The sequence below is a fragment of the Microcebus murinus genome, chromosome 14 (genome assembly GCF_040939455.1).
Source record: "Microcebus murinus isolate Inina chromosome 14, M.murinus_Inina_mat1.0, whole genome shotgun sequence".
NCBI classification, from domain to species: Eukaryota; Metazoa; Chordata; class Mammalia; order Primates; family Cheirogaleidae; genus Microcebus; species Microcebus murinus.
The window spans coordinates 10964591-10982079 of record NC_134117.1 but is presented as its reverse complement, the minus strand read 5'-3'; the positions used below and the strand labels follow the sequence as shown (position 1 = coordinate 10982079).

Here is a 17489-nt window from a genome sequence, read left to right as displayed (position 1 = left end):
CCTTCGCGTGTGCCCCGCCCCTCCCCGCGCGCAGGCGCGCTGGCGTCACGCACGCAGGCTGACGTGGCGTCCTCGGCGTGCGCTGGGGGTGCAGGCGCGCGAGGTTCAGTGAGCCCTTAGGGCTTTGCCGGGTGATTTTTTAGGGAGCTGGTTCTCAGGCCCTGCTCTCCTCGAGCGAGAATCGGGGTGGGAAAGGTGAGTTTGGGGTCGGAGTTTCTGTCTGGCGGAGTCATGCAGAATTACAATAAGGTCCCGTCCGCCTAGGGAATAGCCTGTCTCTGGCTAAATGAAATGGTGAATCTACTTAACAGGAATGTATTGAGCAGGTACAGTTAGGCCAGCGCCGCTCAACCCTGATGGACAAGCGTGGGGAGGGGGATGCAATAAATAAGTAAAGAAACAGGCACGGTTACTTTATAACTTGGTAAAATAAAAAGTTGGTGTCACAGGGATTGTCTGAGGATTGAAGACCTTTAGAGAAGGTGAGGGAGGATAGCAATCCGCATAGGGCAAAAGCCCTGGAGCAGAACAGACTTGCATAATGTTTGAAAATACTTGGGACTGTCGTCGCTTCTACATACTGCTCGCGTCACAAACATACATTAAGAAAAATGAATGTTAGTGAAAAAAATTAATTTATAGCAGGCCCTATCTTATTGTTGATTCAGTTTTAATGTTTGCAGATTTATTACTACGCCTAGAACTTGAAAGCTATTTAAACTGAATCTAATTCGCAAGCCTTTGGTACGAAATAAAGACGAGTTCACTTCACGGCTGGGCGTGGTGGCTCACACCCTTAATCCCAAGGCCTGAGGCCAAGGCTGGAAGATCGCTCAAGGTCAGGAGTTCCAAACCAGCCTGAGCAAGAGCAAGACCCCCATCTCTACTAAAAATAGAAATTAATTGGCCAACTAAAAATATATAGAAAAAATTAGCCGGGCACGGTGGCTCATGCCTGTAGTCCCAGCTACTTGGGAGCCTGAGACAGGAGGATCGCTTGAGCCAGGAGTTTGAGGTTGCTGTGAGCTAGGCTGACGCCAGGGCACTCTAGCCAGGGCAACAGAGTGAGACTGTCTCAAAAAAATAAATAAACAAACATGAGTTCAGAAGGAAAATTTAGAAAGCACCAGTGGAATAAATCATTGTAAATGTATTACACATTATTGTAATAATAGATGGGATATGTAAATTGATGAGTGGGTACTACATTAGTGAATTAGGAAACCACCATACGGTACACACACAGTTTTCCTCCCTCATTACTTCTGCCTCCACAAAGAGGTTTTCCTATTTAAATTTACTATTATTTTTTTTCTTTTTCCTTTTTTAAAATTTTGTCTTAAGTTTACTATAAAGAAGGAAAATTTGGAGCCAAGTGTGGTGGCTCACACCTGTAGTCCTAGCTACTTGGGAGGCTGAGGCAGGAAGATTGCTTAAACCCAGGAGTCTGAGATCGCAGTGGACTATGGTTGCACCACTGCACTGCAGCCTGCCTGGGCAATAGGGCGGGACCTTGTCTCAAAAAAAATAATTTTTAATTAATTTTCAGAGTGTTCTTCCTCCAAAATGCTTAAACCATTCCATATGTCTGAGCTTACTCCAAAAAAATAAATAAATAAATAAAAGCCAGACAAGGTTGTTATAAAAACAATAAAATGTACTAAGAAGCTATAGGAACTGTTTTATGGGCAGGATCAAGAGACTTGTTTGTATATATAATAATTAAGTCAAAATTAAAGAGCTAAACATGTGAACAAATATTACTCTTTAAGTGATATAGGTGGAAGACTATTTAGTAGACCATAGAGAGATGCAAACAGAATAAAATAAAAGGAAACCTGCCTAAATATCAGAAAAAGCTTTCTGACATTCTTAGTTCTCCATTATATAGCAAAGAAAGTGGTAAAATGGCCTCATTGGTTATTACTAATGTGGTAGACTTACAACAAGACAAACTCTAGAAAATTTTGAGGTAAAATGAAATCCAGTATCCCTACATAATGATTTTTTTTCCCTTTCAAATTATTTAAAGTGTATGAAGCATTTGTTAATATAATAGCCTATGATCAGTTGAGTTAATTAAATAAAATAATTTAAAGTCTAGTGGCTTTTTTGTTAATGAGTAAAAGTATAATGTTAATTTCCAGGATAAATGTACCTATTAAATTAAATCAATGGATATTCAGCACCAGATAATAGCCATGTTGGATGCTGGAAATAAAAAGACCAAGATGCAAGATGCCTGCTTTCAAGGAGTTAATGATTCGCTGGTAAGAATAGATGCGTACACTGTGAGGGACAAGATAGAATCTAATCTGGGCCCAGAGGAAAAACATAATTACTTGCTGTTGATTAATGGGTATTTGGTAGAAAACAGGCAACCTGAAGTTGATATAAACCACTTTCAGAAATGGTAAGAGGAAGTAATCAGGCTGATGAAGGTTTTTCCTAATCAAATTACTTTTGAATTACATATGACTGGATAATTTTTGGAGTTTTTTTTCTGACTGGTAGAATAAAGAAGATTCTCTAATGGACACAACAGAGGTACTGCATTATACATATTTGCAACATAATATCATATAACTTTAAAACAAGTATCATGTTTTATAATTTATAAAATGCTTTCACATTTATCATTTATGAGAATGCAGTGACAAAGGTATTTGTACTAATGAACATAATGAATTTCAGGGTGGTATACTAAGATTCACAATAATACATTCTTCCAACAAACCATTATCATGTGCATACCATGTGCCAGGCACAGTGGGTATGCATCCAATAGGTGTAGGGTTTATAGTAGTGAACAGGACAGACTAGCCTTCACAGACTTTGCAATTTGGGGGAGAGGCCAGACTTCAAACACTCCCTGGGAGCCCTGTGAAGATGGAAATACCATTGCAATCCAGGCCCATTTCACCACTCCCAATGTCTTTCAGTGCCCTAAATAGCCTTCTCTCCCACCCCCAACTTGATGCGTGCTATCATTTCACTTGGAACATTTTTCACCCCCACCCATCCTTTGCTCTGGCAACAACCTTTTTCTCTGTCAAGTTCCACTTAAATGTCACTTCCTCCAGGATTCTTCCCTGACCCCCAGATTAGGTTAAATGCCAAGACTTTGAACACCAATAAACATCCTGTTTTAGCACTGATCATACTTCAATGTAATTACTTGCACACTGTAAGCTCAGAGCAGGTAAGGATGAAATTTGTGTTAGTGTATCCCACTGGGGATTTTGCCTGGCAAAGCAATGATCAGATAGGATACTTTCAAAAAATGCTAGAGAGAGAAACAAATGAATCCCCGTATAAAGATTTATATAAAACAGCTTCCCGCCATGTGTGTGGGGAAGTAAAAAAGAAAGTCCAATGTGTGTCTTCTTTAATTCATAGAGCATCTACCCATCTACATGGAGCTCCCAGTATACCTAAGCACTAAGCACACAAACATTAATGAAGAAACAATAATGTTCTTCACCCCAAGCTCCTAATTGCACTGGTTCTGAACTTCCAGCTGTACTAAAGTTTATTTGTGATTTTCCGAGGTCAGTGTTTAAAGATGTGGTGCTCTCCTACACCTAAATACTTCTCTCTCCTCCCCATCCCACCCACTTTCACCTCACTAACTGCTGCCGATACTTTAAGGCTCAGCTCAAAGGCTTCCCCTTTGAGGCCTCAGGTGTCTTTCCTGACACCTGAAAGGTGACTTAACTGCCTCTTTGCCTGTGTCCCTGGCCCATCCCTGAGCAGTCTGCTACACCTAGAGCCTTCTCACAGGGTGGCTATATTCCTACCTCAAGCCACTGATGCCTGGAGGTGAGATCAGTGACCAGCTAGCTCTTCCCACTAGCTAATTCCAGGGCATTCTCTTCTCCCTTCCACTCCGAGCTTTGAAACTCAGCCATTGGACTAGACCACCTGTCGTTCCTCCATGTTGCAGCCTCTATAGCATTTACAGATCCCAGGTCACACCCGTCATTTCTTGACTCTTAGTTCTGGCCCCCTGTCACTCTCTCCAGCCTGACTGTCATAATCATTGGTGATTTCTGTGCCCATGTAGATAGATGGTGTTCCAATATCCTAGCCACCTTGCCTTCATGAATGTGTCCTCTGCCTTACCTCACCCACTCACACACATGGTCATACCTTAGAGTCTAGACCACAAGTCAGCAAACTTCTGTGAAGAGCCTGATAGTACATATCTTAGGGTTTGCGGGCAGGAGGCAGTGTCTTCAACTCTGAGCAGCTGTGCTTGCTGAAAGAATTATAGCCTTTTTTTGTATTTTATATTTAATTTGGTGGGGGGTATTTTGGGGGGTGGGGGAAGGTCTTGCTCTGTTGCCCGGGCTAGAGTGCAATGGTGCCATTATAGCTCACTGCAACCTCTAACTCCTTGGCTCAAGCAGTCCCCCTGTCTCAGCCTCCTAAGTGGCTGGGACTACAGGCATGCACCACCATGCCTAGCTAATTTTTTTTTTTTTTTTTTTTTTTTTTGAGACAGAGTCTCGCTTTGTTGCCCAGGCTAGAGTGAGTGCCATGGCGTCAGCCTAGCTCATAGCAACCTCAAACTCCTGGCTCAAGCAATCCTCCTGCCTCAGCCTCCCGAGTAGCTGGGACTACAGGCATTCGCCACCATGCCCGGCTAATTTTTTGTATATATATTAGTTGGCCAATTAATTTCTTTCTATTTTTTTATAGTAGAGACGGGGTCTCGCTCTTGCTCAGGCTGGTTTCGAACTCCTGACCTCGAGCAATCCGCCCGCCTCGGCCTCCCAGAGAGCTAGGATTACAGGCGTGAGCCACCGCGCCCGGCCTGCCTAGCTAATTTTTCCATGTTTTGTGGAGATGGGTTCTTGCTTCATTGCCTAGGCTGGTCTCAAACTCCTGGCGTCAGGTGATCCTCCTGACTCAGCCTCCCAAAGTGCTAAGATTACAGGCATGAGCCACTATGCCAAAATTCTATATTTGGCCAATATTCTGTATTTAAAATGTAAAGATTATTCTTAGCTCAAGGTTGCACAAAAACTGGCAGCAGGCCAAATTTGGTGAACAAGACATAGTTTGCTGACCTCTATGCTAGACCTTGTCATACCAACAGTCTCAATTAACAAATCTTGATTTCAAGACTTCATTTTCCAATCACCACCTCATATCATTAACTGTGTTGTGCCCCAGTTCTAAAAACCCTTCTGACCTACAATCTTTTCACTGCCCCTCATCCCCCCATGTCCTCTATTTCCAACTTAGATTCCATCATTTCATTCTTTTCTTACTCATCTCTTTCTTTATCCTACTCACCTGGCAAAACCCCAACCCTGGTCGAATCCAACCCTCCACCTACTCCTTTGGCCAGAGAAGAATATACAAGCATGTACATTAAATTCAAGACCACAAGCCCTGACAAGCACCTTGTTGCTGCCCAGCCATCCTACTATACTTCTCTAGGCCCTAGCCCATGCTCCTAGATGACTGTTTCTTTTTTCTTCTCTTCTCTTCAATCCTCTAACACCTCCTTGCTCTGCTTTACTCTCCTCTGAGCTGATGTCTTCCTGCTCTGTAGCACTGAAAACAGTGGAGCAGTTAGAAGAGAACTTTGACACCCTGCCCTCTATCCCCCGCCTGCGGCTGTGCTCATACCGTCTGCCTTCCCTGCTCCTGCTCTTTGGTCTCAGGCTCCAATCTCAAGCCCACCCCTGTGCACTTATGTATTTGATTCCACCTCATCTCACGTGCAGGGTTGATCACTCCATCTCCTTGAAACACTTTCTTCACTTGGCCTCCAGAATCACCCATTCCTGATTTTCTTACTACCTTGCTGACTACTCCTCGCTGGTGTTTCCTCATCTCTCTGACATCTGTAGTTGAAATACCCCAGGGCTCAGCTCCTGAACCTTGTATGTCTTCTAACCATGCTCATCTCTTGGTTCTAGCTCATAGCTTTAGAAATATTTCTAGGCTTACAAGTTACAAAATCAGCCCTTGACTTCTCTCCTGAAAGCCAAACCTCCCACACCGAGATACATATTTGACACATCTGTTAAATGTTTAACATGCTGCATACATCCAACCTACCCAAAACCAAATCCCTGTTTTCCTCTGTCTCCAGTCTTCTCCTGTAATCTTCTCCATGTTAATAAAGGCAACCTCATGCCTGCAATCTCAGCATTTTGGGAGGCCAAGGCAGGAGGATTGCTTGAACACAGGATTTTAAGACCAGCCTAGGCAACATAGCAAGCCCCATATCTACAAAAAACAAACAGAAAATTAGCCAGACTACATGCTGCATGCCTGTAGTCTCAACTACTAGGGAGGCTGAGGTGGGAGGATCCTTTAAGTCCAGGACTTTGAGACTGCAGTGTGCTGTGATCATGCCACTGCACTCTAGCCTGGGCAATAGAGCAAGACCCTGTCTCTAAAATGGCAATACCAGCTGGGTGCGGCACTTTTGGAGGCCGAGGCCAGCGGATTGCTCAAGGTCAGGAGTTCAAAACCAGCCTGAGCAAGAGCGAGACACCTGTCTCTACTATAAATAGAAAGAAATTCATTGGCTAACTAATATATATAGAAAAAATTAGCCGGGCATGGTGGCATATGCTTGTAGTCCCAGCTATTCGGGAGGCTGAGGCAATAGGATTGCTTGAGCCCAGGAGTTTGAGGTTGCTGTGAGCTAGGGTGATGCCACGGCACTCACTCTAGCCTGGGCAACAAAGCAAGACTCTGTCTTAAATAAATAAAATAAAATAAAATGGCAGTCCCATTCTTCCATTCTCTCAGTTCAAAAATGTTGGAGATATCTTTGACTCCCCTTGTTCTGTCACATCCTCAGATCCAATCAGTCCATCAACAAATCTCTTATCTACCACCTCCATGGCTACCACCTGGTCCAAGTTACCATCATTTCTCCCCTGGAGTATATAGTAACCTGCTAACATGTCTTTCACTTTCTACCTTGGGTCCCTTCTCTACTCTGCAAATGGCAAGCAGAATCCTTTTAAACCACTTAGCCAAGCTACCTCCCCAGAGGAATCCTTTTAAAACAAAAGTAAGGACCAGGCATGGTGGCTCAGACCTGTAATCCTGGCACTTAGGGAAGCTGAAGCAGGAGGATCACTTGAGGCCCGGAATTCAAGACCAAGCCCCGGCAACACAGTGAGTCCCCATCGAAAAAAAAGTAAGATCATCTCAGTGTCCTGATCAAGACCTTCTTGTGACTTTCTAGCAGACTCAGTGAAAGTCAGAGTCCTTACAATGGCCTGCAAGGGCCTACACAATTCCTCTTCCCTTTATCACTTCCCCACTACCACCAATGTCACCTTTTCAGTGACATCCTCCCTCACCTCTTATACTTCCTCAAAACCTTCTCTTCCTGATTTCCCTCCATAGCATTTATCACCACCTGATCCCAAATATATTTTATGAGTTTATTTCTTTATTGTCTACTGCTCTAACATACAATAATCTTGATGAGAGCAGGGATTTTTCTGTCTGCTTTGTTCACTGCTGTATGTTTAGCACCTGTAACAATGCCTGGCACATAGTAAGCACTCAATAAATATTTGTTGAATAAATGACTGAGTTGATTAAAGTAAGCCTACTATATCATGATTGCTTATTTGCATGCTGATATCCTGTGTGATCCTGGGAGTCCCTTGAAGATAGTGTCTGAGACAGTTCATCTTTGTGTGTAGACAGTACTGGCACACGGTCAACACCCAGAAAGTGGTTGTTCATTATATATCTCAAAGCACCTATATAGTTTCAACGGCATGATAACAAGGTCGGAAACCTTACAGCCTTGCATTTTTAACCATGAAAGTATCCAACTGGACTTGGAAATCTTTTCCACAGTGGTGCACCAAGTGCAGATGTGGGGTGTGACTGTGCCTGTGCCAGGCGGTTCTCACTGGCCTTCTAGGTTCTGCAAATTTAAAGCAGGAAAATTGAAATGCAAACTCAGCCGAGCATATATTTAGCAGGAATGTGTCTTGGCAGTATTTGTTATTTATTGGGAGAAATGCTTCTTACACTCAGCTCTCTTCACCCACTAATGTTCCGCCAGACTCTGGGAGAAGGCTGAGGGGCATGTTGTGGGAATCTGTGCACTCACTCGCTTATGCCATTGTGGCATGCCAAGAAACCCAGTTTTGCTTGAGGATTGAGGAGGTTATGCCCAAATACACAAAAAACAACCAGGGCCAAGAAAGTAGAGTGAGTAAGACACTGTGCATAGTGGTTTTGGGTGTGGTTTGAAATAGGCTTCTCTGTTAAATATGTTAAACATGATTAGAAGGAAACCTGGAACCACAGGGTGTGGGCTTTCATGATGGGGATGTGGGTACTAGGATAATCTAAATGTGGACCTTTTCATTGTATTATCTTCTTGTGGAGCAGCTTAAATGGCACCCCTCAGAGAACCGTCTCCTGACTACCTACTCTAAATCTAAAGGCCACCCTGTCTTAATTCTCTGCAGAGCACTCATCATTGACTGATGGTTGTCTTTGTTTCCTTGGCTGCTGTCTCACCGCACTAGATGGTAAGTTTCAAAGGCCAAGGGTGTCTTGTTCACCACTGTATCTCCAGCTCCTGGAACCGTGCTTGGCACAGAGCCCAGGCACTCCATTAATATGTGCTGTGTGAATAAATAAAGGAATGGAGACTGTAGTTCATAAAATTCTAAGATAACCCCAAATTCTCATCCCTGGGGCTGTAAATATGGGATATCACCCCTGTGATTAGGTTATATTATATGTCACAGTTGTCTTTATGAAGGGGGGATTGACTGGGTGGGCCTAACCAATCACATAGCCCTTTAAATCTGGGCCTGGACATCATAAGTAGAGGAAGTAAGAGTTTTAAAGCACAAGGAGGGAGCTACATGGCAAGGGACTACAGGAAGCCTCTAAGACTGAGAGTAGCCCCAGCCAACAGCCAGCCAGAGAGCAGGGACCTCAGTCCTACCACTGCAAGGAACTGAATGCTTCCCAATCTGTATGAGGTTGGAAGCAGAGTCTTCCCAGCGCCCCTAGAAAGGAACTCAGCCCAGCGACACGTGGACTCCAGCCTGCGAAGACCCTAAGCAGAGAATCTAGTCATGCTGTATCTGGACTGTGGACCTATAGAACTGTGAGCTGGTGAGAGGGTGCCAGTTAAGCCTCTAAGTTTGTGTTAATTTGCTACACAGCAATAGAAACTAATACAGACACTGAACCCTTTTCTCCATGTTTACTCTTAGAAAAGCAAGAGCGAAACGCTAACAGAGTTTAAAACTCTAAGGCTACTTTGCCTTGTGTGAAATAAAAACAGGGGTACGGTTCAGTGGAGGAAAAGGACAGGATTGTTTAAGGTTTACACAAATTCAGACTGCTCAAGCAAAAATCTCATCCTGATCCTGGGAATCTGAGATGATGAACATGTCATTGTACTCCACATTGGTGTTTTTAGAACTAGGGGATGCAGTTCGTTTCCTATGGAAATAGGATTATAAATACACATCATTTCATCTCATGAACATGCCAGATTTGGAGTCAAATGTGGCTTTTAACCCCAGCTTTGCCATGTGCTGGCTCTATGACACTGGGCAAGTAATCTCTGTGGCCACAGTTTTACTAAGGTTTTGTGAGATTTAAATGAGATGGTACATGTAGTGCTCTTAGCATAGTCCCTGATGCATTGCTCTCTAGAACTCATTTTCACATCTGTACACATAAGAGGGACAAAATAAATAATGCTGAGACAGTCACAGCCTCTTTCTGCCCCTCACCTGCTAAAAAGTATCCTGATGTTGCCTGATGGGCATTGCCCTTCTCTTACTCGCTTCAAGTAGGAAAGGGCTGAAGTGAGAGAAAGGAGGCAATAGAAATATCAAAAAGGTTAATGAGGCCGGGCGCGGTGGCTCACGCCTGTAATCCTAGCTCTCTGGGAGGCCGAGGCGGGCGGATTGCTCAAGGTCAGGAGTTCGAAACCAGCCTGAGCAAGAGCGAGACCCCGTCTCTACTATAAATAGAAAGAAATTAATTGGCCAACTAATATATATAGAAAAAATTAGCCGGGCATGGTGGCTCATGCCTGTAGTCCCAGCTACTTGGGAGGCTGAGGCAGCAGGATTGCTTGAGCCCAGGAGTTTGAGGTTGCTGTGAGCTAGGCTGACGCCACGGCACTCACTCTAGCCTGGGCAACAAAGCGAGACTCTGTCTCAAAAAAAAAAAAAAAAAAAAAGGTTAATGAAGAAGAAAAGAAAAGAAAGAAGAAGAGGATGGCAGTAGGTGGAGTTATTGGCAAAGAGGGTGGAAAGAGATTTCAGAGCCTATGTTGCATGAATGAGAGAGATAGTTTACAAAACTGGGGGAGTCCATACTGATATAAATAAGATCGAATAAGTTATACGTTTGGGCCCACGCCGGGTCCCAAATAACTTATGTAGATAATTTACCCTTGAGGAGGTGGTGTGTAACCCACCACTTAAGCATGTAGGCCAGGAACACTCACTCTGTGGAATAGAATGAGGCGTTGCCCAGTTCAATAAAACTTAAAAAAGAGTGTAGGCTCTTTAAGTGCATAGTGATTTCCATCCAAAGACTACAGTATAGAAAGGGAGAAAAAAGCATAACTTTACAGTGAAGAAACCTGGCAAACAATCTCAGCCAGATGATCAAGGTTAACACTTTGATGTACCGTTGATAAGATGTAGTGAGAGTGGCACTTTACCTCTGTGACCTTCCTCCTAAAAATGTTTAATCCAGTCTAATCATGAGAAAAACAGAAAAATCCCTGTAGAAGGACAGTCTACAAAATACCTGACCAATCCTCCTCAAAACTGCTAAAAGTGGGCCAGGAACAGTGGCTCCTGTCTGTAATCCCAGATCTTTGGGAGCATGAGGCCAGAGGATGGCTTGAGCCCAGGAGTTCAAGGTTACAGTGAGCTATGATCATGCCACTGCACTCTATCCTGGGTGACAGAGCAAGACCCTATCTCTGGGGGGAAAAAAAAAAAGAAGAAAAAACTGGTAAGGTCATCAAAACAAGGAAACGCTAAGAAACTGTCTTAGTTAAGGAGACCCTAAGGAGGTATGTTGACAAAATATGATGTTTTATCCTAAATGGAATCCTGGAACAGGAAAAACAAATTAGGTAAAACCTAAGAGAATCTGGATAAAGCATGGACTTTAGTTAATGGTGTATTGGGTCAGGCGCAACATCTCATGCCTATAATCTCAGCACTTTGGGAGGTCGAGGCAGGACGATTGCTTGAGGCTAGAAGTTTGAGACCAGTCTGGGCAACATAAGAAGACCCCATCTCTACAAAAAATTAAAAAATTAGCTGGGTCAGGTGCGGTGGCTCACACCTGTAATCCTAGCACTCTGGGAGGCCGAGGTGGGTGGATCGCTCAAGGTCAGGAGTTCGAGACCAGCCTGAGCAAGAGCGAGACCCCCATCTCTACTATAAAAATAGAAAGAAATTAATTGACCAACTAAATATATATATATATATACACAAAAAATTAGCCGGGCATGGTGGCGCATGCCCGTAGTCCCAGTTACTTAGGATGCTGAGGCAGTAGAATTGCTTGAGCCCAGGAGATTGAAGTTGCTGTGAGCTAGGCTGACGCCACGGCACTCACTCTAGCCTGAGCAACAAAGTGAGACTCTGTCTCAAAAAAAAAAAAAAGTTAGCTGGGCATGATGACATGCACCAGTAGTCCCATCTACTAGAGAGGCTGAGGCAGGAAGATTGCTTGAGCCCAGGAGTTCGAGGCTGCAGTGAGCTATGATTGCATCACTGCATTTCAGCCTGAGTAACAGAGCAAGACCCTATCTCAAAAAACAAACAAACAAACAAAAATAATGTATCATTATTGGCTCATTAGTTGTGACAAATGTACCATACTAATATAAGTTGTTTAATAATAGAGCAAACTGGGCGTGGGGTATGTGGGAACTCTCAGTACCATCTTTGCAGTTTTTCTGTAAATCTAAAACTATTATAAAATAAAAGGTTTATTTTTGGCTGGGTGTGGTGGCTCATGCCTGTAATCCTAGCACTCTGGGAGGCCGAGGCAGGAGAATCGCTCAAGGTCAGGAGTTTGAAACCAGCCTGAGCAAGAGCGAGACCCCGTCTCTACTAAAAATAGAAAGAAATTAATATAGAAAAAATTAGCCGGGCATGGTGGCGCATGCCTGTAGTCCCAGCTACTCCAGAGGCTGAGGCAGTAGCATTGCTTGAGCCCAGGAGTTTGAGGTTGGTGTGAGCTAGGCTGACGCCACGGCACTCTAGCCGAGGCAATAGAGTGAGACTCTGTCTCAAAAAAAAATAATAAAATAAAAGGTTTATTTTTAAAATATGTGGGAAAAGGAATTTTAAGACATTTCATTGTAGGTAATAAATTCTGCCCTCTTTAATGTTCTTTGAAAAATGCAAATAAGGATCACAATTCATTTTCATTGTATTTTTCTTGCTGAACTATTTCTTTTTTTTTTTGAGACAGAGTCTCGCTTTGTTGCCCAAGCTAGAGTGAATGCCGTGGCATCAGCCTAGCTCACAACAACCTCAAACTCCTGGGCTCAAGCAATCCTCCTGCCTCAGCCTCCCAAGCAGCTGGGACTACAGGCATGCGCCACCATTCCCGGCTAATTTTTTCTATATATATTAGTTGGCCAATTAATTTTTTTCTATTTATAGTAGAGACAGGGTCTCGCTCTTGCTGAGGCTGGTTTTGAACTCCTGACCGTGAGTGATCCTCCCGCCTCGGCCTCCCAGAGTGCTAGGATTACAGGCATGAGTCACCATGCCTGGCCTGAACTATTTCTTTTAATGCAATATAGCTCCAAAGCTGGGCTTTTTGGTTTTGGGGTCTGGATCTACCCAGTTTCCACTATCAGCATTCTGAAACTTTGGAGAACACAAGAAGGATGACTTCATCTTGGGAACATTCTGGAAACTTCATTTATGCTGGAAGCCAGTTAACTGTCAGGATAGAGTGTCAGAACAGTTGACTAAAGCCCCTTGCAGTCCACAACTGAGCCGGAATTCCTTAAATGAAAAGGAGTACCACCCTAATGGCTCCTTGGCTGACACATGCCCAATGTATGCTCAAATCCAATTATCGAAGCAAATATGGGTCAGGCACAGTGGCTCACACCTGTAATCCTAGCATTCTGGGAGGCCAAGGCAGGAGGATGACTTGAGCTCCGGAGTTCGAAATCAGCCCTGAGCAAGAGTGAGACCTGGTCTATACTAAAAATAGAAAAACTTAGCCAGGCGCAGTGGTGTGATCCTGCAGATCCAGGTACTCGGGAGGCTCAGGCAGGAGGATCGTTTGAGCCCAGGAGTTTGAGGCTGCAGTAAGCTAGGCTGACGCCACTGCACTCTAGCTGGGGCAACAGAGCAAGGCTCTGTCTTAAAAAAAGAAAAAAGAAAGAAAAGAAACAAAGAAATGAAGGTGAGAATGAAGGGCCACATTTGGCTGGCAGGGACCTGGGAATTTGAACATCTGTGGAAAATGTTGGGTTCCATTGCCTACATGCTCAGACAGTTTGGGCATTTTCCAAATCCACATCAGTTCCAACAACTTCTTACTCTTTTTCTGGGAGCAAGGAGCGAGCAGACTCTGCAGAAGTAATTGATACAGCAGGCCTGAGACTGATGCCCTTAGAAAAGCCTTCTGGCAAGGTAGGCCCTGGCCTGGTCTCTAGGGACTTAGATTTTTGCAATGTGGCTAACATTCCGGGACTGATAAGAGGGCCTGACTGTGCCTGAACTATTTGTACTTACATGGTGTTTCTTTAAAGTTTGGAATTTTGGCACAAGCTAGGCAGAGTGTGCCTATGTGACTGGCCGCGGTAAAAACCTTGGGTACTGAGTCCTAATGAGCTTCCCTGGTCAATACATTTCACAAGTATTGTCACAACTTGTTGCTGGAGTAATTGTGTCCTGTGTGACTCCACTGGGAGAAAACTCTGGGCAGTTTGGCCATTGTTTCCTCCAGATATCACTCCATGTACCTTTACCCTTTGCTAATTTTGCTGTGTATCCTCTGACTGTAATACATCATAGCCATGAGTATAGCTGTATGCAAATCCTGTGGGTCCTTCTAGCAAATCATTGAATCTGGGGTTTGTCTTGGGAACCACCTACACAAGGCTATCCTTATCTATAAAATTAGCATGAAAATTTCATGCTAATTCAAACCTTTGAATTAGCTAGGATTCAAGTGATTCAAACCTAGGATTCATGCTGATTCAAACCTTTATTGGGAGAGGCACAGAGGAATTTGATCACTGAGAAAACAAGCACAGAGAAGATAGGCAACATGCTTGAGGTTTCACAACTAAGATGGGCAGAGGTGGGATTTGAACTCAGGTTGTCTGTTTCCACACCCCAGCTTCACCTGTCTGTGACAGCACAGAGGTTGGTCTCCTTGCTAAAGGTTAGGAATGCCTCCCCTCTCCCTCTCTCTACCCTCTCTACTCTTTTCCCCATAACTCTGGAGAACCTGTCTGGCAGGTCAGACAGCACAAGTGGTGAAATACGAGGAAGACATCAACTGCAGTCATCCTCCCACCTTCCCATAAACAGCTTCTCCACCCCTGGCCCTGCGTCGTCCCACCCCTAGACAGCCTGCACTCAGCCGTCATCATTCTTCCCCTCCCTGCACCCACCATCTGCCTTGAATCTTTTGTTTTATTATCTAGTCATCATTGTCTTCATATGGGGCTGCTCCCTAACTCATTCATTGAGGAAATATTTTGAGTCCCTGCCATGGGTCAGAAACAAGGAGCAAGGAGATGCAAAAAACCTAAGACACTTTTATCCTCTTCCACCTCTGAGACTTTTCTCCATTTCCTTCAAGTTTGGATCTCCAGATCTGAAGTCCCGGAAGCAATGAATCTGGTCTTGCTGTCACCATCCCTCTTTCTGTGCCTGAGTGTCAGGTGGTCACAGGCAGGCACTGTGCTTTGGTGATCTCTGTATCCATCTCTCCACCCCTCTGCCTGTGCAGCAGGCTGTTTAACAAATGTTTGCACACTCTGCAAGGGAAATCAAGTTTCACTGATCCTGTGTTCTTGTTAATTTAATGAAAAATGATACCTCAAGCCCATATACCACACAAAATTAGAGTACGTGTTTTGGGCTAAATATGCTTCTGTAAGACTCAGCAAATGACCTTGATGAAGTAGAAAGAACAGGAAATCTGGGGTGCGTGGGTTTTAACATATGTTCTCACCTTTTTTTTTTTTTTTTTGAGGCAGAGTCTCATTCTGTTGCCGGGGTTAGAGTGCTTTGGCATCACCCTAGCTCAAACAATGGCCTGGACTCAAGCAATCCTACTGCCTCAGCCTCCTGAGTAGCTGGGACTGCAGGCATGCACCACCATGCCCAGCTAATTTTTTTTCTATATATTTTTACTTGGCTAATTAATTTCTTTCTATTTTTAGTAGAGATGGGGTCTCACTCTTCCTCAGACTGGTTTCGAACTCCTGACCTTGAGCGATCCACCCGTCTTGGCCTCCGAGAGTGCTAGGATTACAGGTGTGAGCCACCGCACCTGGCCCATTCTCATCTTTTCTGTTTACCATGTTTCATTAAATCTAGAAATTCCATCACACCTGTAATCCTAGCACTCTGGGAGGCCGAGGCAGGTGGATCGATAGCTCAAGGTCAGGAGTTCGAAACCACCCTGAGCAAGAGTGAGACCCCCATCTCTACTATAAATAGAAAAAAATTAATTGGCCAACTAATATATATAGAAAAAATTAGCCGGGAATGGTGGTGCATGCCTGTAGTCCCAGCTGCTTGGGAGGCTGAGGCAGGAGGATTGTTTGAGCCCAGGAGTTTGAGGTTGTTTTGAGCTAGGCTGATGCCACAGCATTCACTCTAGCTTGGGCAACAAAGTGAGACTCTGTCTCAAAAAAAAAAAAAAATCTAGTAATTCCATCAGTGATGAAGCATCATTATTTTATATATCACTAAGAAAACGGAGAAAATACTTCCAGCTATAATTGTAAGATGCATCCCAATTTCAGAGAGTTTTTAATTTAACTACTGGAAGCAATGAAATACTACAGTATATTAAAGATGGTGAAATAAAAGTAAAAGGAGATGGAAAAATTGCTGAAGTCTTATCCACCTCAAGAAATCCACTGTTACTAGTATTTTAATATTTTTCAATGATATTTTTACAGGTATGGGCATTATATATAGTACATGTAATATATCATGCATTAAATATACATTTATAAATATTTAACTTAAATTTTTTTTTTTTTTTTTTTTTTTTTTTTGAGACAGAGTCTCACTTTGTTGTCCAGGCTAGAGTGAGTGCCGTGGCGTCAGCCTAGCTCACAGCAACCTCAAACTCCTGGGCTCAAGCGATCCTCCTGCCTCAGCCTCCCGAGTAGCTGGGACTACAGGCATGCGCCACCATGCCCGGCTAATTTTTTATATATATATCAGTTGGCCAATTAATTTCTTTCTATTTATAGTAGAGACGGGGTCTCGCTCTTGCTCAGGCTGGTTTTGAACTCCTGACCTTGAGCAATCCGCCCGCCTCGGCCTCCCAAGAGCTAGGATTACAGGCGTGAGCCACAGCGCCCGGCCAACTTAAATATTTTTATATTCTACATTTGTAAATATTTATATTGCATTTTTATTCTACAACTAATATATGAATATATTTTCATTGTAAAAGATTGAAAAATTGTGGGGTACACAGCCCCAAACCTTCCTTCACACAGTTCCCCTGCCCTTCCTCTAAGGTAACTGCTGTCAGCAGTTGAGTGTGCAGCCCTCCCGTGCCATACATACACATGACAACTTGGGCTTTTATACTGAGATGGCGATATAGTGACTTAGTACATGTCTCTACCTCACTCTCAATAGCTTCATAGCACTCTATAGTATGGAACATACCATCATTTCTTTTTGTTGTTTCTTCATTAATGGTCATTCAGGTCATTTTCATGTTTTCACTCTTACCAGCAGCACTGCAGGAAGATCTTTGTACATACGTATTTGTGTGCATGTGTATTTCCTAAAAGTAAATTCCTGAATGTGCACTTTTCCATTTTGATAGATACTGCCATACTGCCTCCAGAAAGGCTTCATTCATTAAAACTAACACAGCTACTCTTAGGCAGTTTGTATTAGGATTTCTGAGGGTGTCTGGCACATTTCCTCTTAAATTTCTCCAAACACAAAAGAATGTGATTTTACATTTTAATTCCAGACAAGGGAGTGATTCCCCATCCAAGGAAGATTGTCTAAGTGAAATCAAGGGGCCCACACCTTTACTTTGAGAGAAAAGGGGGTTTAATAATTCAAAGATAATGTTTTCAAGCTTCTCTTTTGCAAAAGAAGAGGGGGGAAATCCCATAGAAATATAATCTCTGGCAGGGCACTCCACTTCTAATACAGACTGCCTAAGAATAGCTGTATTAGTTTGCTAGGACAAAGCAGCACAAACTGGGTGGCTTAAATAGCAGAAAT

General features: G+C 43.5%; 1 long non-coding RNA gene across 1 annotated transcript; it reads left to right on the top strand.

The window, feature by feature from the left end:
• The first annotated feature begins 18 nt into the window (after window positions 1-18).
• LOC105857043 (uncharacterized) lies at window positions 19-8534 on the top strand. The gene is made up of 3 exons (XR_012922790.1): window positions 19-195; window positions 2148-2270; window positions 8478-8534. It is a non-coding gene; the product is annotated as an uncharacterized LOC105857043 (long non-coding RNA).
• The last annotated feature ends 8955 nt before the right edge of the window (window positions 8535-17489 follow it).